General features: G+C 36.4%; 1 protein-coding gene, 1 long non-coding RNA gene and 1 pseudogene across 2 annotated transcripts in view; 1 reads left to right on the top strand and 2 right to left on the bottom strand.

The window, feature by feature from the left end:
- SPSB4 (splA/ryanodine receptor domain and SOCS box containing 4) overlaps positions 1–737 on the bottom strand; it is a 160,147-nt gene extending 159,410 nt beyond the window's left edge. The window contains exon 1 of the mRNA XM_074301670.1: positions 618–737. The gene's annotated coding sequence lies outside the window, so the exon portion shown is untranslated. The remainder of the gene's footprint in view (positions 1–617) is intronic.
- The window catches only part of LOC141561726 (uncharacterized), a 104,367-nt gene that overhangs the window by 45,467 nt on the left and 39,612 nt on the right, over positions 1–19,288 (top strand). Inside the window, exons 4-5 of the long non-coding RNA XR_012488138.1 lie at positions 733–865; positions 1,396–1,451. This is a non-coding gene — a long non-coding RNA (uncharacterized LOC141561726). The remainder of the gene's footprint in view (positions 1–732; positions 866–1,395; positions 1,452–19,288) is intronic.
- LOC141561723 (spliceosome-associated protein CWC27 homolog pseudogene) lies at positions 13,934–16,811 on the bottom strand (annotated as a pseudogene).

The raw sequence follows: 19,288 nt of genomic DNA, 5'->3' as shown, positions 1-19,288 counted from the left end.
GGAAAGGAATAGAATCTAAGTCTTAGTGCATCTTTGTTCCACATTCCTATATCTTATTTCTGCAATGAAAAGTGTTTCTGGACACAGTTTAAAAAATAAACTAGCTCAAATATGTTTTCTTGATTCTTTCTCAAACATTTCCCAATATCACTTGAATTTTATTTTGAAATATGTAAATCAAAAGTGGAGAACTAGATATATGTATCTTTTAATTTTTCCCCCTATGTACTTATAAACATTTTCTCTCCACATTGCCCATATGTCTGCACTCGATGATTTCTCCTTAGGCTGAAACCATTTTAGGAAGAAATCACAGAAATATTTCCAAATCACTACGTTAAGAGAGGAGTTCATGGAGAATCTGCCCTGCAAAAAGGATTTCATGATGTCACAAAAGTTAAGAGCCACAATGAAAAGTGAAGAGATTAATAAGAAAGTAACTTCACTTAACTTAAAAAAAAAAAAAGTAGAAACATTTCAGCTTTATAACAATTTAATTTGGCCTTCATCATTGCAATCATATATGGTGCTCTGCCTCCTCTCAATTATCTGCTTTCCTATTAATTATTTAGCAAAATTATTTACATTTTATTAAAATAATAAAATTGTCTACTTACCAACACATTATGTTGAGCCTTAAGACTTTCAATCAGGATTTTTATTACTATGCATTTTCCCTGGGTGATTACTTGGTAGTTAATACTGGAAAATGTTTCTTTTCCTCCTTCCCAGGCTGCAGAGGCTCTTCTCCATTATATAAGGATGGAAATTTTTCTGTCACAAAAGGCCCAGGCTGCTGGCCCATCTGGAGCCTGGCCCTGATTGGACTGCCACAGACACAAAGACTTCGGGGAGATAAAGGGAAGTGTGGTCCTTCCCAAAGGCTTCCTTCTTATTGTTGTTTTATTGCAGGGTGCTTGGGGCAACCCCTGGGAGAGGAGAGTATGAAGGAGCCAGGCCTCAGATGGCAGGCGTCAGACCCAGCCCAGACAGATGGTGAACAAAGGGGACGAACCCGGGACACACATAGGCCGAGTCCCAACAAAGCCCTTTCACTAGCCCTCAGTTAAACTCTGCAATAATACTCAAGGGAATACACTTCCCAGAAAGATGTCTCTCCCTACATATATTGGAGAAATTGACTTGTTCTTTAATTGATTGTTGGGAGGAAGGTATATCAGTATTAGATACTTACATTTGAAAATATTAATGAATTAAAAATGCTTTTGACCTAACACATTATGTTATTTCTCTGCTGGGAGACTCACCTTGCAAAACTTATCAGTTAGTTAAATCTCTTTTTATCAAACTCTAAAAATAAGATCCTAGATTTGTCATTTTAGAGCTGAAAAGGGACCTAAAAGATCTTTCTGGTCCAACACTTTCATTTTACAGATAAGGAGTTTGAAGACCAGGGAGATTGTGACTTGTCCAGAGTTACTAATATCAAAGTAAGTATTCAAACCCATGTTTACTTACTCATCTCTCTAACAACTATACTCTGTGGATCCATAGGCAACAAGGGCCAACTGAGAAAGGCTCTATGTATATGTGTATGGGTGCACACATGTGAGTATGTAGACCAATAAGTCACTATATGGACCTTGGAGAATAGCTGTCAAGGTTTTTGTTTGGTTTCAACTTTGTCTCCAAGAAAGCAGACAAAATAAAATCCCGACTCCCTAAGAGAGTATAGAGAATTTATTTCTATATAATTTTGCCTACTAAAGTCCAAGGAATTGCATCTCTCTATCTACTACAAATAGGAATGCCAGGCCAAAGAGATGATGAGTAAGAGGCCTCTTATCTACAAACCTATTTCCATTCAACAGCCTGAAGTAGGAATTGGACTATCTTTCCTTAGAAATGAGGTCCTTTTTGGGTTGCCCTCCCTCCCTCCTAGTCTAGATCTAATTCCCACTAAGGTGTTAATCAGCTATTTCCTTCTTAACAGAAAACCACTAGTACTTATTAGGGAGGTTCTCTATGAAAGAGTTGACAAGTGAGAGACGGAGAGGAAGGTATTGAAAACTAGCATTCTATGCACTGGAGAAATATCAGAAGCATTCCTGGTTTTAAATTATATAATTTTAGAAATTCCGCCTTACTGAACTGCCCCTCTCCTCTCCTCATTCTGTGAGCTGGTGAAGCAGGGCTTAGTGCTGTTTAAAATACAATAAAGGTGTTGACAATGAAGAGATTAAGATGTCTATATAGATGAAGAGAAGCAGCTTGGCTAGTAAGTAGAAAGGCTGATTTTTAGGTAAAACTGAACACTAGCTATGTGATCATAAAGTCACTCACCCTTTCAGTGCCCCTAGGCAATTCCCTAAGGATACATTTTTTTGAGGGGGGGCTCCAATTCTTCATTTGAGATTGAATTGCCCACCTACAAAAACTAGTTTAGACCAAGCTTTCCCTAGAAAGACATAGGTAGTAGAAATGGCATGAGTGTATATGTGTGTGTGTGTATGTGTTTAACAATGGCTTTTTATTTTCAATATATATGCAAAGATAGTTTTCAACATTCACCCTTGCAAAATGTTGTCCCAAATTTTTCTTCCTTCCTTCTCCTCACTCCACTCCCGTAGTCAGCAAGCAATCCAATATATGTTAAACAAGAACAATTGCTCTATACATATTTCCACATTTATCATGCTGAACGAAATATCATATCAAAAAAGGGAAAAATGAGAAAGAAAACAAAAAGCAAGCAAACAACAACAACAACAACAAAAAAAGGTGAAAATACTATGCTATGATCCACATTCAGTACTCATAGTCATGCATGTTATTTTTAAAAATCCAATAAATTCAATAAGAAGTTAGTAAATTACTTAAGCAAGGTAAAGTGAGATAAATGAAGTCACAAGTTATCTTAGAACACCTGCTCTGGAGATAGAAATACCTGAGTTTAAATGTGGCCACAGATACTAGCAGTATTATCCTGAGTGAGTCATTTAACCTGTTTATGTTTCCATATTTGCAAAATAGGGCTAATAGCACCTATCTTTGACAGTTGTTGCACTCAATCTGTACCTTACTCATTTTGCTGTTCTTCAGTCCTTTGAGTCATGTCTGATTCCTCATAACCCCACGCGGATTTTTTTTGGCAAAGATAGTTTGTCATTTCTTTCTTCAACTTATTTTACAGATAAGGAAACTGAGGCAAACAGGATCAAGTGACTTCCCAAGGTCAAATAGCTAATAAATATCTGAAGCTAGAGTTGAATTCAGGAAAATAAGTCTTCCTTATTTCAGGCCCAGTACTCTCTCCATTGCAGCACCTAGCTACCCATACCTTAATGCCCCACTCTTCAGTGGGTCATTCCAATAGGATGCAAGTGATGATGAAAAGTTTGTACCATCAGAAAACAATTAAGAATGTGAACTTGTGAGCTTTTAAAAGTTTCTACTGAGGAAGACTGTCCTAGTGGGAAGTACATACTGATAGGGCAAACTAAGATTCTATTGTTCTCAAACTTTGGCCAAATTAATTTTATTTTCTAATCTTGATAATTTACACAGAATGTGAAATTATTCTGTCAACATTTTTCTGCCTGGTCAAAATAGTAAGAATTTTCTCCTAATATCCCTTCTTGGCCTGTGCTGAGGTAAGCCACACTTACATGAGTATAAGTGGTAGCTTAATTATGCTCTCTCTTTTCAGGAGAAATGGAAGATATACAGAAGTGTTTGTTACTGGTACTGGACATAGTTCCAGAAAAATGCCATGTATGTACAAGAACAGGCTCCAAAGCATACTTGCAGTATAGAAGACAGGAAATTCACTTTGGAGATGTGATATAACAGTTCCACATTCACAAATTAGAATTTAGTATAATAGTTTCCAAGAATCCCAGAACAAATCCATACCAGATGCTTGTCAGACTTCAAGCTTCTCTTAAACAAAACTGACTGGCTTTTTTTCTCCCTCTTCAAACATTTGTTGGCCATTGTTCAGGCTCTATTATTGTGACCTAACTATGGTTAGATCTAAATATCAAAAGAACTATAGTTTTCCCTCTCATCATTAGATGTACTGTAGAATATATTGTTTACTTGCAAATTCTTTCTTGCCTGATATTTCAGACATGCACACATTTTTAGGACAAAAACAATCAAGAAAAAAATCACACCCCCCCCACACTAAAATTTTCCTTTCTTTTTTTAGGAACAATAAAAACAGCTGCCAGCAGCAGCTTATTTAAGAATGTACTGTGTATTTTCCAGAGTAATTTGAAGGGTTAAGTCAAAGTTGGAACTGAGTGTTTCCTGCTTGTCAGGTGCTAGGAGGCCTGGATTTTACTGGAAGAAGTATGGAACTGTCTTGGGCATTAGAAAAGCTGGGCTCTTCATCCTAGCTCTTCAATTAATGATGTACACATGAGCCAATAATCTAAACATCTGGGTTTTAGTTTCCTCACCTGTAAAATGAAGGCAATGGATTAAATGAGATATTTTCTAGATCTAATGTTCTTTTTTTAAAAGCTTTTTATTTTCAAAAAATGTGCATAATTTTCAACATTCACCCTTGCAAAACCTTGTGTTCCAAATTTTTTTTTCTCCTTCCCTTCCCCTCCCTTAAATGGCAAGTAATCCAATATATGTTAAACATGTGCAATTCTTCTATACATATTTCCACAGTATCATGCTACACAAGAAAAATCCGATTAAAAAAATGACAAAAACTAAAATGCAAACAAGAAAAAAGCAAAATGCTATATTGTTATCCACTCTCATTCCCCATAGTCCTCTCTCTAGGTGCAGAGGGCTTTGTCCATCACAAGATCATAGGAACTTGCCTGAATTATCTCATTGATCACGTCCATCAGAATTGATCATTGTATAATATTGATGTTGCCATGTACAGTGATTTCCTGGTTCTGCTCATTTCACTCAGCATTAGTTCATGTAGGTCTCTCCAGGTCTCTCTGAAATCATCCTGTTAATCACTTTTTTCCTTTGCAATCTAATTATTTTTTTCCTCTTCATTTCTTTTTTTAATTATAGCTTTTTATTTACAAGATATATGCATGGGTGATTTTTCAGCATTGACAATTGCAAAACCTTTTGTTCCAACTTTTCCCCTCCTTCCCCCCACCCCTTCCCCCAGATGGCAGGTTGACCAATACATGTTAAAAATGTTAAAGTATAAGTTATCAAAGGATATGAACAGACAATTCTCAAAGAAATTGAAACTTTTTCTAGCCATATGAAAAGATGCTCCAAGTCATTATTAGAGAAATGCAAATTAAGACAACTCTGAAATACCACAACACACCTGTCAGATTGGCTAGAATGACACTATTTCAAAGTCTGATTCTTTTTGTACTTATATTATATTTAATTTATACTTTAACATATTTAACATGTATCTGAGGGAGGGGGTGGGGGGAAGGAGGGGAAAAATTGGAAAGGTTTGGCATTTGTCAATGCTGTAAAATTACCCATGCATATATCTGGTAAATAAAAAGCCATATAAAAAAATAAAAATAAAATAAAACATAAGTTAAATACAATATATGTATGCATGTCCAAACAGTTGTTTTGCTGAACAAAAAGAATCAGACTTTGAAATAGTGTACAATTAGCTGTGAAGGAAATCCAAAATACAGGTGGACAAAAATAGAGGGATTGGGAATTCTATGTAGTGGCTCACACTCATTTCCCAGAGTTCTTTCGCTGGGTGTAGCTGGTTCTCTTCAATATAGAACAAATGGAACTGATTTGGTTCATCTCATTGTTGAAGAGAGCCACGTGCATCAGAATACATTCTCATACAGTATCGTTGTTGAATTATATAATGATCTCCTGGCCCTGCTCATTTCACTCAGCATCAGTTGATGTAAGTCTCTCCAGGCCTCTTTGTATTCATCCTGTTGGTCATTTCTTACAGAGCAATAATATTCCATAACCTTCATATACCACAATTTACCCAACCATTCTCCAAATGATGGACATCCACTCAGTTTCCAGTTTCTTGCCACTCCAAAAATGGCTGCCACAAACATTTTTGCACATGTGGGTCCTTTCCCCTTTTTTATTAGATCTAACATTCTTGCCTGGTCTAGGCTTTCATCACTGGTTCTTTCTACAGCAAAAGCCTCCTACTTATTCTCTGCAGAGGTCAAGGACTTTCTTTTGGCTCTTTTTTATATATATACAGCATTTAACACAATGCCTGGCATGTAGTAGGCGATTAATAAATATTAATTGAATTGAATTGAATTCTGTTGCTCTTTGACCTCCACACAAGCTGCCAAATTGTAATTCCTGAAGATCAGGTCTGAACATGTCATTCATCTGCCCTAGAATCATCAGTGGCTTTTCGTTTAGGTTAAAATACAATCTCTTTTGGCATTTACAGCCCTCCACGATGTGGTTTCAGTCAATCTTCCCAGTCTCATGCCACTTTGATTACTCAGCTTTAGGCACGGTATGCCGCAACCAATCCAGCTCACTTGCTGTTCCATCATTCTCTGTCTCCCATCTCTGGGCCTTTGCCCTAGCTATTCTTCATAACTAGAATTTACTCCCTTATCACTTCTACCTCTTGGAATCTGTACCTCCATCAAAGCCTCTATTCAATCCCCACATCTACAAAAAGCTGCTCCTGCCATTGAAGATGTCCCCATCATTGGGAATTTATCACCTGGGAACATGTATCATGCTAGTTGCATGTAGGGCAGCTAGGTGACTCAGTGGATAAAGCAGCAGGCCTGAAGTCAGGAAAACCTGAGGCCTCAGGCACTTACTGGCTGTGTAACCTTCTGCAAGTCATTTAATCCTGTTTGCCTGTTTTCTTATTTGTAAAATGAACTGGAGAAGGAAACAACTGCAAAACATCTGCCAAGAAAACACTAAATGGGATCATGAAGAATTAGATACAATTGGATAAAATGACTGAACAAATAAAATGTAAGCTTCCTTGAAGTGAGGAACTTTTGTATTTCTATCCACAACATTGTTCTGAGTACATAAAAAGTGCTTAATAAATGTTTACTGATTGTTTGATCACCTGGTTGCCTCTTCCCATGGCCTAGCTTTTTTGATGTATAAAAAATGACATGATTGTCATATTCCCAATCATCATTCTCTAGGGAAATGTGAACACGAGCTCGGAATACAGAAGCATCTTGATCTGCTACCTCAGGAACCCAAAGTGCTTAAGTCCCTAACATGAAACCTGAAAGGAAAGAAATTCTAAATGTAATTTATCTCTCAATCATCTGGAAATCACATTCCCTTTCTTTCCTTTTCTCTGATTTTCTGATAGCTACATTTGCAGCTGCAATTATAGTAGTCTTTCACTAAAAGCAGTAAGAAATCATGAAAAGAGAAATGTTGAGATGAGAATTCTAACGAATTCTGCCACTGATTGCTGTGTAACTGTTTCACAGTAAGCAAATGATATATCCACTAAATGAATGGGTTCTTTGATAAGTGGGTTATAGTGATATTAAAGATTAATGAAGTTTAGTAAGGATAGGGGTGATCCAGAACCAGATGCAGATTTCCCTTTACATCTTGACTGTTGTTTTAAGCAGTGTATATAACATTCCACATCCGTCGACTCATCCTCCCCTCCCATCTCTCTGTCCCTTAGTAGAATGCGTTTTTTATCCTCTGTTCTAAGAACAATTTATTTCATGAATTTTGATTTTCTGCATGGCTTTGGAAAATATCTTCCGTTTCAGCATCCAAGTCAGCATGAAACACATTCCACCAAAAATGTGTGTGAAGAGAATGGAAGAGGAGGGAAGAAGAGATAGAGGAGGAAGATTATATCATTATTACACACCCTAAACCCAGAACCAAATAATTTAAGGATACTTTGCAAATATATTCTCCACCTAAGCTGCAAATGAGAAAGTATTCAGCTGCTACAAAATTTTTATAATTATATTCAAGCTAAATTCTAAATCAAATACCACATCATTATACTATAAAATTATTAATATGCAGTGGAAAGTTAGTTATGAAAGAGAGCTATGCAGAATATAGAAAAGCAACTTCATGCTAGTAATAAATATACTACAATTACATTTTATATTATCATGGAAGGCTATAATACAATACTTATTTCTTTCCATATTTTAATGTTGCAATTTATCAAGCCTTTAAGAGTTTCACAAATCTCTCTAAAATGTTAGTATAAAAAATTTTTATGTGATTTTAGTGGGATGCTTTTCAAGCCTTGTCTATAATTTAGAGTCTTATAGAGGCTAAGTGACTTTCTTACTATCACACAATTAATAAGTGTTTGAAACAAGATTTGAACTCTGATTTTCTAACTGAGCCAATATAAAATACCACACTGAGTCAACCCCACTACCCCAAACCCTAATTTTGTGCAAATATAAGTACTTTTCCAGGAATGACTGACATTATGCCCTTCTGAAAGCTTCCTTTGTCACTGCTTTAGATCAATATGGAGGAGTCAACCCTAACAAGACCTCCAAAATGTTTGCAGGGCAAGAAAAGGCTATTGCTCCCTGAACCTTGCCAAAAGCTATTATAATAGAGTTTAGCCTCACAGCCGCCAAGGCCCCATCTGATGTTCTGGGCTTGATGAGTGCCAGGAAAAAAAAAATCATCTAATATGGTTTCTGAAGGGAAAATAAACTATCAGTGAACATATTTACATTTAAAACAAATTTTCTTCTTTTTTCATATTTTTATTAAAATGTTTTATTTTAAAACCCATGCATAGATAATTTTCAACAATCACTTTTGTAAAATATTTTGTTCCAAAATGTTTTTCTTCCTTTCCCACCACCCCCTCCCCAGATAGCAAGAGGTCCAATATATATTAAACATGTACAATTCTTCTAAACATATTTCTACAATTATCATGCTGCACAAGAAAAATTATATCAAAAAGTGGAAAAATGAGAAAAAAATGTAAATAAATAACAACCAAAAAAGTGAAAATACTATGTTGTTATCCACACTCAGTCTCTATAGTCCTGTCTCTGGCTCTCTCCATAAGTCTATTGGAATTAGCTTGAATCACCTCACTATTGAAAAGAGGTAAGTCCATCCCAGTTTATCATCACAAAGAATTGTTGTTGCTGTGTACAATGTTCACCTGATTCTATTTACTTCACTTAGCATTGGTTCAAGTCTTTCCAGGGTTTTCTGAAATCATCCTATTTATCATTTCTTATAGCACAATAGCATTGCATTACATTCACGTACCATAATTTATTCAGTCATTCCCCAACTGATGATTTTTTAATTTTTCACTATCACAAAAAGAGCTGCTACAAATAACTTTGCATATGTCGGTCCTTTTCTCTCTAAATAAAAGATCTTAAAAAAAGAATTGTCTATCAAAATCATAGATGATCTTATTTCCAAGCAAGCAAAAAGGTGGTACTGAGGTGTCACAAAAAGTTTTCAGGACTTGGTTCTCTATTTCTAAATTAATTTAACATCTTTACTGAATAGAAGAAACTGCTTGGCAAGGCAGATATAGTTCCTGGCCTGGAGTCAAGACAGACAGAGTTCAAATGTGGCCTCTGATACCAGAGGTATGACCCTGCACAAGGAACTTCTGTCCACCTCAGATTCTGCATCTGTAAAATTTGGATCATTAATATGATCTATTTCCCAAGATATTGTGGGAATAAAATGAGATAATATTTAGAAAGTACTTTGCAAATCTTTAAGCACTAAATAAATGCTAGCTATTAGTTTTTTAGTGGCAGGACTGGGACTAGCACCAAGTTCAATGATCTCTCCCCTCACATTATACAACATAGACTATTGACATAATCTCTAATTTTTTGGGATTTTTTTCCTCCTTGGATTCATCCTATACATTATTGCCACATTAATCTTTCTAAAGTAGGTCTAAATATATTACTATTTGAAAACCTTCATTTACTTCTCATTACCTAAGGAAGGGGAAAGAAGATAAACATTTATTAAGCACCCACTTATATCCCAGGCACTGAGCTAAGTGCTTTACAAATATAGCATTTATTAACCACCTACAATATGCCAGACACTGTTAGGTGCTTTGCAAATCTTAACTCATTTGAGATACCTACAGAGTACTATCACTTAGAAAATTCCAAACTGGACAGGACATTTGGCTTCTTTTAAGGCCTCAGTTTCCTTATTTGTAAAATGAAGAGGTTAGACTAGGTGATTTCAAAGGACACTTCTACATTTTAAATCTCATGATCCCATGAGTGGCTGAGAGAGCTTTCTGGTTCTGCATCCATAATCTGTGGGCTTCCTCCACTGAACTCATAAAGCATCTTGAACATCATAAAGCTCGAAGGGGACATACTATACTAAGGTGCCTCTTACAGAGAATTCATCCTACTATACAGAAAGTTTCTTGAGGATAAGTATGGTGCTTTATTGATTATTTTGTCTCCCCTTATATTGTGAAGTCATTTGAACGTAAATATTTATTATATTACAAGGATATAATTGAATTTCTTTCTTTTCATTATTCTAGACATGGTGATACAGAATTATTTAATCATCATAAATCTAGTGTAGCTCAGTCAACTCAGAATTTCCAAAACCAAGACAGGATGTGGAAATTACTAACTCATCAATGGCCACCAAACTTAGGGCTAATCTGTATAGAGATAGACTGAAAGGAAAAAATGTTGGATATGGAATCCAGCAAGGGAGCCGAGCCTTACTACAGTGTGACTTTTAACATGTAAATTCCTTTCTATAAGCTGAGATTTCCTTCTTTATAATTGAGGGATCATATAGTATACTGCATAGATAAATTTCCTATTCAGCCATTTAATGTCTCTTTGTATCTCCACATTTGTAAATTTGAGGTATTAGATTACATGATCTTTAGGGTTCATTACAATTCTTTTTTTTTTCCCCCTGAGGCTGGGGTTAAGTGACTTGCCCAGGGTCACACAGCTAGGAAGTGTTAAGTGTCTGAGATCAGATTTGAACTCGGGACCTCCTGAATTCAAGGCTGGTGCTCTATCCACTGCACCACCTAGCTGCCCCCTCATTACAATTCTAAATCTATGATCTTATGATTAGAACACCTCTGAGTGATCAATTGGCTCTATTACCTTTATGTAGCTGTCCTTGTTCCCTGAGATTAAAAACTCCTCTTTTATATCATCAGAACTTAGAATATAGGAAAAATTGATGAATGTTAAGATAATGATAAAATCATAACCCATTTTTATGAAATGTGAAATGCCCCAAATTCCTGTAGTTATGTCATAAAATATTTGATTAAACATTTGAAGGATAGAGTCCTGGGAAAGAAACTTGGACAAGGAATTAGTAGACTTCGATTCTCTGACTTCTCTGATATTTGGTAGACACACAAATATGGGCAAATTATTTTTATCTCTGAGCCTGTCTGCCATCTAAAAGTATGTAATAGAAGGAACACTGGACTTGATGTCAGCAGAGCCAAGTTTGGGTCTAAAGTCGCAACACTGACAAATTAGGAGTTGGGACTTCAATTATATACAGTTTCATGATGATATATAAAATATGTGTGGTAAATATGTGAAAGCGTATGAAGATGAACCAGGAGTCAACTTTGGCTCTTAATTCTTCACCTCCCAAAGCCAATCAATTGTTAATACCTGTTGATTTCACTTCCTCAACATCTCCTTTTCTATCCCCAAATTTAAAAAAAATAATTATTTTTTGCTGAGGCAGCTAGGGTTAATTGACTTGCCCAGGGTCACACAGTTGGGGAGTTTAAGTGTCTGAGGTCAAATTTGAATTCAGGTCCTCCTGACTTCAGAACTGGTGCTCTATTCACTGCACCACCTTCTATTTAAACCAGAACCTCTCCAGTCTAAGCTCTCATCATCTTTTGCATGGCCTATTTCAATAGATTCCTGCTTGTTCTTCTTGCATTTATTCTCTCCTCTCCACAATTCATTCTCTATAAAACTGCCAGATTGATATTCCGTAAGTGCATCTGACCATGTGATTTCTCTGCTGAAGAAGTTTCAGTGGTTCCTCATTACTTTCAAGAGAAAGTATAGTTCAACAGCTAGCACTAAATGTTATTAGAGCAGCTAGGTGGCACAATGTATGAAGTGCTGGTCTGGAGTCAGCAAAACTCATTTTCCTGGCTTCAAATCTGGTCTCAGACACTTACTAGCAGTGTGATCCTGGACAAATCACTTAATTCTGCTTGCCTCAGTTTCCTCATCTGTAAAATGAGCTGGAGAAGAAAATAACAATGTTTGCTAAAACAAAACAAAACAAAAACAAACAAACAACAAATTCTCCCCTTCCCCCCACAACCACAAAGAATCAGATATAGTGGAACAAATAAACTCTGTTTGGCAATTTATAATCTGGTATCAGTTTATTTTTCTAGGATTCCTCCTCTTGCACTCTATGTTCCAGGAAACTGGGCCTACATGTTGTTTGCTATATACCACTTTTTATTGCCTGTTTCAGTGTCCTGTCAGTGGATAGGATGTCTTTTAAGGCTAGCATTCTCTCCTTCCTTGCATTTCAATCTAGTTGCAATTCTAGTTGCATTCAGAGCTCATTTTAAGTGCTACTTTCTTCAAAAGGTCGTTCCTAATTTCCTCAATTGTTGTACTCTATTTTTCCCCAATTCCCCAATCACAGAGTTTCTATTTTGGTTTAACAAAATCTATTTTGTACTTATTTATCTATGAATGTTATATCTCCTAGTAGATTATAAACTCCATGAGTAGAGGGTTATTTTTTTTGTATATCCCTAACCCCTAGTACATAAGAGGAACTATTTAAATGAATTGATTGGTAAGAATATATAATGCCTAATATATGTCATTACTATTTAGTTCTCAGTGTAGGCTTTAAAGATCAAGCAGCATGAATCCAAGAAAACTATTTTTACCCAGAACTGCAGGTTGATTCAATGTTCAACATTCAAGGCAGGAAATGGAACTAGGGCCATTTACAAATGTACCAATGTAGAACAAGTACTTTAAAATACATCAATCTCAAAGAGACCAGATAAGGATTTTAAATATAACAGCTATTAAAATTCCTTGAGTCAGATGTTGCATTTAATGAACAAATTAGTAATTTTAGCATTTAAGTCAATTTAACATTTCTTCTATGTGTCCTCCCCTCCTTAGACTGGGAGAATAGACTTGGTCTGATTGACTGAATCAGACATGATTCAATCTTGAGCCAGTCTCTTCCTGGATTTGTTTTAATCATGTAAAATGAAATGGTTGGATTAGGTGATTTCTTAGGTCTCTGTTGAGATATATCTTCCTTAGTTATATCAGAGTTGTCTCTTATCAGAGTATATAAAAAAAGAGCGTAGTAAAATTGTCAAGTTCTATTGTAAAGTCCTGTCCTTTCTCAATTATAATCCTCCTCTGGGAGGAAGTTTCTTTTCTGTATAATCTTTTCCTCTGTGAGCATGTTTCTTGAGAGGCTTCTGGAGCCTCCAGCCAGAGCGAAGGTAGAGTCTCAAATCCTCTTCTTCCTGAATCCTGGCTCTGAATCTCCTCGAGCTTCCCTGAAGTTCTCCCTGGAAGTCTTGTTCTTCTCCCAGTCTAGACTGTCTCCTTCCTGACTGCCCTCCTCTTTTATCTTTCCAGAGAATAGGCTTGTGGGTATTCCAAAGGTGTAGACTCCTTTAAAGGTATAAACTCTTTTCAGAAGTCTAAAGATGAAAACTCCTTTAAAGGTGTGAACTCTGAGCAAGAGAATTACCAAGTACTAACTTAGCACCTAGTAAGAACCTAACATCTCCCCCTTTCTTTTGATTTAGAACATAGAGTGGTCATGTCCTTGAAACAGGTATACATAAATCCCATCAATATGGGAGATATTACACATAATTACATAAATTACATAAATACATAGTAACAGAACACATGCTAGAAGTGATGTAACAAATAACATGATCAAATAATCATAAATTTGAGAATTTATAAATGTCCATAAGTCCATTGTCCATTAGTTCATGTGCCAGAAATCCAATAATTCCTGCAAGTTTTTACAGTTCTTTAACAGACTTCTTATCAGCCATGCTCTTTCAGTGTCAGATGTTTCTTAGATTTTCTCCTTTGTTTTGAGGTCTTTCTCTTTTTCTGTCTTTCTCTGATGGACAAGGCGAATATGACTCGTTGGCACCCATCTGATTCCTTCTCTATTTGAAGAAATACAAGTAAACCCTCTCTCCCAGGCAGTTAACAATTCTAATTTCCTTCTATTTATCACTTTCAAAATCTCTTTTCATCATCTGGCAATTACATTGGAGTTGTTTGTACTGGACACTGCCCTGTTGGTTTAAAAGGCCTGCATTCTTCCCAAGTGTAATCCATTTCTGTAATCTGATTGCCTATTGGATGACTGATCAGGTAATCCCTTTCTGCCATGTGATAACCAGTATTGCCCAATCATTTACTTACTTCATTGCACAATTCATAAAAAGATAATTGTGTCTCAAAACCAGACAACAGGTTCATAAAATATTTCTTTTTACACTCTTTAGTGATGCTTTCAGGAACAATGGCTTTTTATAAGGCCGTTTAGATTGCCATCACTTTTTCAGCGAATTTTGGTGAACAATACTTTCTTTTTATCTTCTCTCTCTTTTTTTTTTTTCCCCTCTGGCATGATCTTTTTGTTTTCTTCTCTTCTCTTCTTCACTGGATTCTGGGGATCATGGATTTCAAAAGTACCTTCATCCTGCATGCTTGCATTTTTTACCTTTCTGCTTTTATCCTCAACCTGAAGCACATGGGACATCCATCCTTCATTGTTGTCTACTTCAGTTTCAGAAGTTTCATTTTCAGGAGTTTCAGCGATAGCCTGAGTAAGTTTAGATTTAAACTGATTCAACAGTACCAGTGTCTGTTCTTCTCGGGATGACCCTTTCTTTGGCGGTTGCTTCTTTAAAGCTTCATATTTTTTCTTTTCTCTTTGATATTCTGCAACAGCACTATCTGAAACATCATCTTCTTCCATTCTCTTTTCTGTTTGTTTGGCCAAAGTGTCATCATCTTTCTTTCTTTTTGGAGCTAAGAGTTCTTGCTTTAGTAGTCGGACTTCTTTCTTGAGTTCATCACTGCAGCTAGCTGATTTTTTTTTCTCTATTTCTTTATTTACTCCTTTAGTAGATTTGACATTTTCACTTCTATTATTTTTCAAATTTTTGGCAATTCGGTCTTTCATTAGATTCTTTTCATCACTATCATCTTCATCTTCTTCACATCCATTTTCATTATCATCTGAATCTCCTGTCATTGAATCTGCACCCTTTTCACTTTCAACAACTGGAACTGAACTGAGATGTGCATCATCCTTGAGCAAATCATGACTACTTTTGCTTTTTCCCTTCATGCTCTGACTAACTTGGTTTACTTCTTCTTCTTCCTCTTCAGCTTCTTCTCCAAATGAAAGTAAACTAAATTTTTTTGTGCCTTTAGTTGTTAATTTCTTTTCTTCATCTTCTGATTTGTCCTTTTTTGGCTTATTGTCTCTTGGTATGATTTCATCAAAAGGATTAAATAAAACCTCAGAACTTCTTATTTTATGTGGATTAAGTGGCCTTTCTTCTTCATTAATGTCTACTTCTGTCAATCTTAGCATATTGTATACTGTGTCTTCTGTTACCTTTCCAAAAATGGTATGTTTATTGTTAAGTTCATCTGCACAACCCAAGCAAGGTAAAGAAAAACTGACTGCCATTATCATGAGGTCCAGCGTTTGCCATGGCAACCAGTCCCCTCAGATTAAAATGCAATCGTGAATGAAATTCATCCTTGAAAGGAGTTCCATTGATAGATTCTCTGCCAGTTCCAGTACCAGTAGGATTTCCTCCTTGGAATATAAAACCAGGCACAACCCTATGAAATATTGTGTTGTCGTAATAACCTTCTATACAAAGTTGAATGAAATTTCGACATGCTTTAGGAGCTTCTTTTGACCATAGTTCTATGTCAATATCACCAGCTATTGTTTTCAATAAAACCTTTCCGTTCATGGGCGGCTCCTGGATGTAAATGTTTCTCATCTTGGGCAGCGGTCTAGGGAGAGGAGATTCCCTGGCCGAATTCTCACAAGGCTCAAGGGTACTCCGTCTGACCCCCCAAGGGACAGCCCAGTGGGCTCGGCCCCTTAGCTGCTAAAGGAGATAGTTGCGGCACCAACTGCTGCTTCTTTTCCTCAGGCAGTTAGCAAAGCGCTAACAGAGCATGGTCCCTGTTTGGGGGGGAGGGGGCAAAAATGTAAAGTCCTGTCCTCTCTCAATTATAATCCTTCTGTGGGAGGAGGTTTCTTTTTGTATAACCTTTTCCTCTGTGAGCAGGTTTCTTAGGAGGTTTCTGGAGCCTCCAGCCAGAGTGAAGGTAGAGTCTCAAATCCTCTTCTTCCTGAATCCTGGCTCTGAATCTCCTCGAGCTTCCCTGAAGTTCTCACTGGACGTCTTGTTCTTCTCCCAGTCTCCTTCCTGACTGCCCTCCTCTTTTATCCTTCCAGAGAATGGGCTTGTGGGTATTCCAAAGGTGTAAATTCCTTTAAAGGTGGAAACTCCTTTTCAGAAGTCTAAAGGTGCAAACTCCTTTAAAGGTGTGAACTAAAGGTGTGAACTCTGAGCTAGAGAATTGTTAAGTACCGACTTATCACCTAGTAAGAACCTAACATTTAAGTTTTAAAGACATTGCCACAATCAACACCATTTGGAACAAGTGTAATATAAGGTCTATAAGGGATGTGAAGGTTGTTCTTAGAGATCTAGCACTTCTGGTGGGAGAGTTTGCCAAGCTCTTTTTCAAGGCTGCTCATCCACCTTTGGTGTCAACCTATCACCTATCACCAAATTCTCTCTTTTTTTCTTTTTAAAAATTATTAATTAAAGCTTTTTGTTTACAAAACATATGCATGGATAATTTTTCAACATTGCCCCTTGCAAAACCCTTTGTTCCCAATTTTCCCCTCCTTCCCCCCACCTCCTCCTCTATATAGCAGGTTGTCCAATACATTAAATATATTAAAAATGTTAAAATATGTTAAATCCAATATATGTATACATATTTATAATTATCTTGTTGCACAAGAAAAATCAGATCAAGAAGGAAGGAAAAAAAAACTGAGGAAGAAAACAAAATGCAAGCAAACAACTACAGAGTGAGAGAGAATGCTATGTTGTGGTCCACACACAGTTCCCACAATCCTCTCTCTGGGTATGGATGGCTCTCTTTGTCACTGAACAAGTGCACTGATTTGAATCCTTCATTGCTTAAGAGAGCCACGTCCATCAGAATTGATGGTTGTATAGTCTTGTTGTTGCCGTGTATAATGATCTCCTGGTTCTGCTCATTTCACCCAATATCAGTTGACAGAAGTCTTTCCAGGTCTTTCTGAAATTATCTTGCTGATTGTTTCTTATAGAACAACAACATTCATGTACTAGAATTTATTCAGCCATTCCACAATTGATGGGCATTCACTCAGTTTCCAGTTTTTTGCCACTACAAAAAGGGATGCCACAAACATTCTTGCACATATATCACCAAATTCTCACCTGTGGTTCTAAGAAGCTATATGAAACAGTCACATCATGGTAAACCAGGCTAAATCAGGTTGAGAGTAAACAATAGGTCTCAAACCCATTAATGAGTTAAGGGGATCCTACCCTAAGCAAGAGGCTTTCTTTTGCGGAATGAGTAAATGAGGACAATTTGTCCCCTAAGCACAAATGTAGCTGAAGCAGGCACTGCAAAGTACTAAGTTTGGTTAGACATTGGAGACACTAGGGACATTCTCTGCATCCCACTCCATTGGTAGTCATTTTGACTTTTGTTTCGACACTGGACTTTATGAGGAATGAGGCTGATGACTCTGTGTTACTCTGCTTTACTTAAAATCCAATTCATGCCTGACCATGCATGATGTCATTAACCTTCTTTGAAAATGAAAGATAACAAAGACCCCAGTTTTTGGGATAAGGACTCATTATTTGACAAAAACTACTGGGAAAATTGCAAACTAGTATGGCAAAAACTAGGCACTGATCCACACCTAACACCATATACCAAGATAAGGTGGAAATGGGTTCATGATTTAGACACAAAGAGTGATATTATAAGCAAATTAGGAGAACAAAGGATAGTTTATGTCTCAGATCTGTGGAGGAGGAAGAAATTAGTAACTAAAGAAGTGGATAGTTTTGATTATATTAAGTTAAAATGTTTTTGTAGAAACAAAACGAATGCAGACAAGATTAAAAGGGAAGCAATAAACTGGGAAAACATTTTTACATTCAAGGGTTCTGATAAAGGCCTCATTTCTAAAATATATAGAGAATTGACTCTAATTTATAAGAATTTAAGCCATTCTTAAACTGATAAATGCTGACTATTCAAGGATATGAACAATTTTCAAATGAAGAAATTTAAACCATTTCTAGTCATATGAAAAGATGCTCTAAATCACTATTGATCAGAGAAATGCAAAATAAGATATCTGAAGTAACACTACACACCTCTCAGATTGGCTAAAATGACAAGAAAGATAATGAGGAATGTTGGAGGGAATATGGAAAAACTGGGATACTGATGCATTGTTGGTGGAGTTATGAAGTGATCCAACCATTCTGGAGAGCAATTTGGAACTATGTCCCAAAAGGCTATCAAACTATGCATACCCTTTAATCCAGCAGTGTTTCTCCTGGGCTTCTATCCCAAAGAGATCTTAAAGGAGGGAAAGAGACCCTCATGTATAAAAATATTTGTTGCAGCCCGCTTCATAGTGTCAAGGAACTGGAAACTGAGTGGATGCCCATCAGTTGGAGAATGGCTGAATAAGTTATGATATGTAAATGTTATAGAATATTATTGTTCTATAAGAAATGATCAGCAGGATGATTTCAGAGAGGCCTGGAGAGACTTGCATTAACTGATGCTAAGTGAAGTGAATAGATCCAGGAGAACATTGTACACTGCCAACAAAATTATATGATGAGAAATTCTGATGGATGTAACTCTTGTCAACAATGAGATGATTCAGGCCTGTTTTAATGATCTTGTGATGATGAGAGCCATCTACACTCAGAAAGAAAACTGTGGGAACTAAAGGTGGATTACAAAATAGCCTTTTCACTCTTTTTGGTGTGGTTGCTTCAATTTTATTTTCTTGATTTGACTTTTCTTGTGCAAAAAGATAATTATATCACTATAGATGCCTTTATTGGATTTAACATATATATTTAACATATATTGGATTACTTGCCATCTAAGGGAGGGGGTAGAGGGAAAGGGGAGAAAATTTGGAACACAAGGCTTTGCAATTTGAA

The sequence above is a fragment of the Sminthopsis crassicaudata genome, chromosome 3 (genome assembly GCF_048593235.1).
Source record: "Sminthopsis crassicaudata isolate SCR6 chromosome 3, ASM4859323v1, whole genome shotgun sequence".
Lineage (NCBI taxonomy): Eukaryota > Metazoa > Chordata > Mammalia > Dasyuromorphia > Dasyuridae > Sminthopsis > Sminthopsis crassicaudata.
This window is presented reverse-complemented; position numbering and strand designations above follow the sequence as displayed.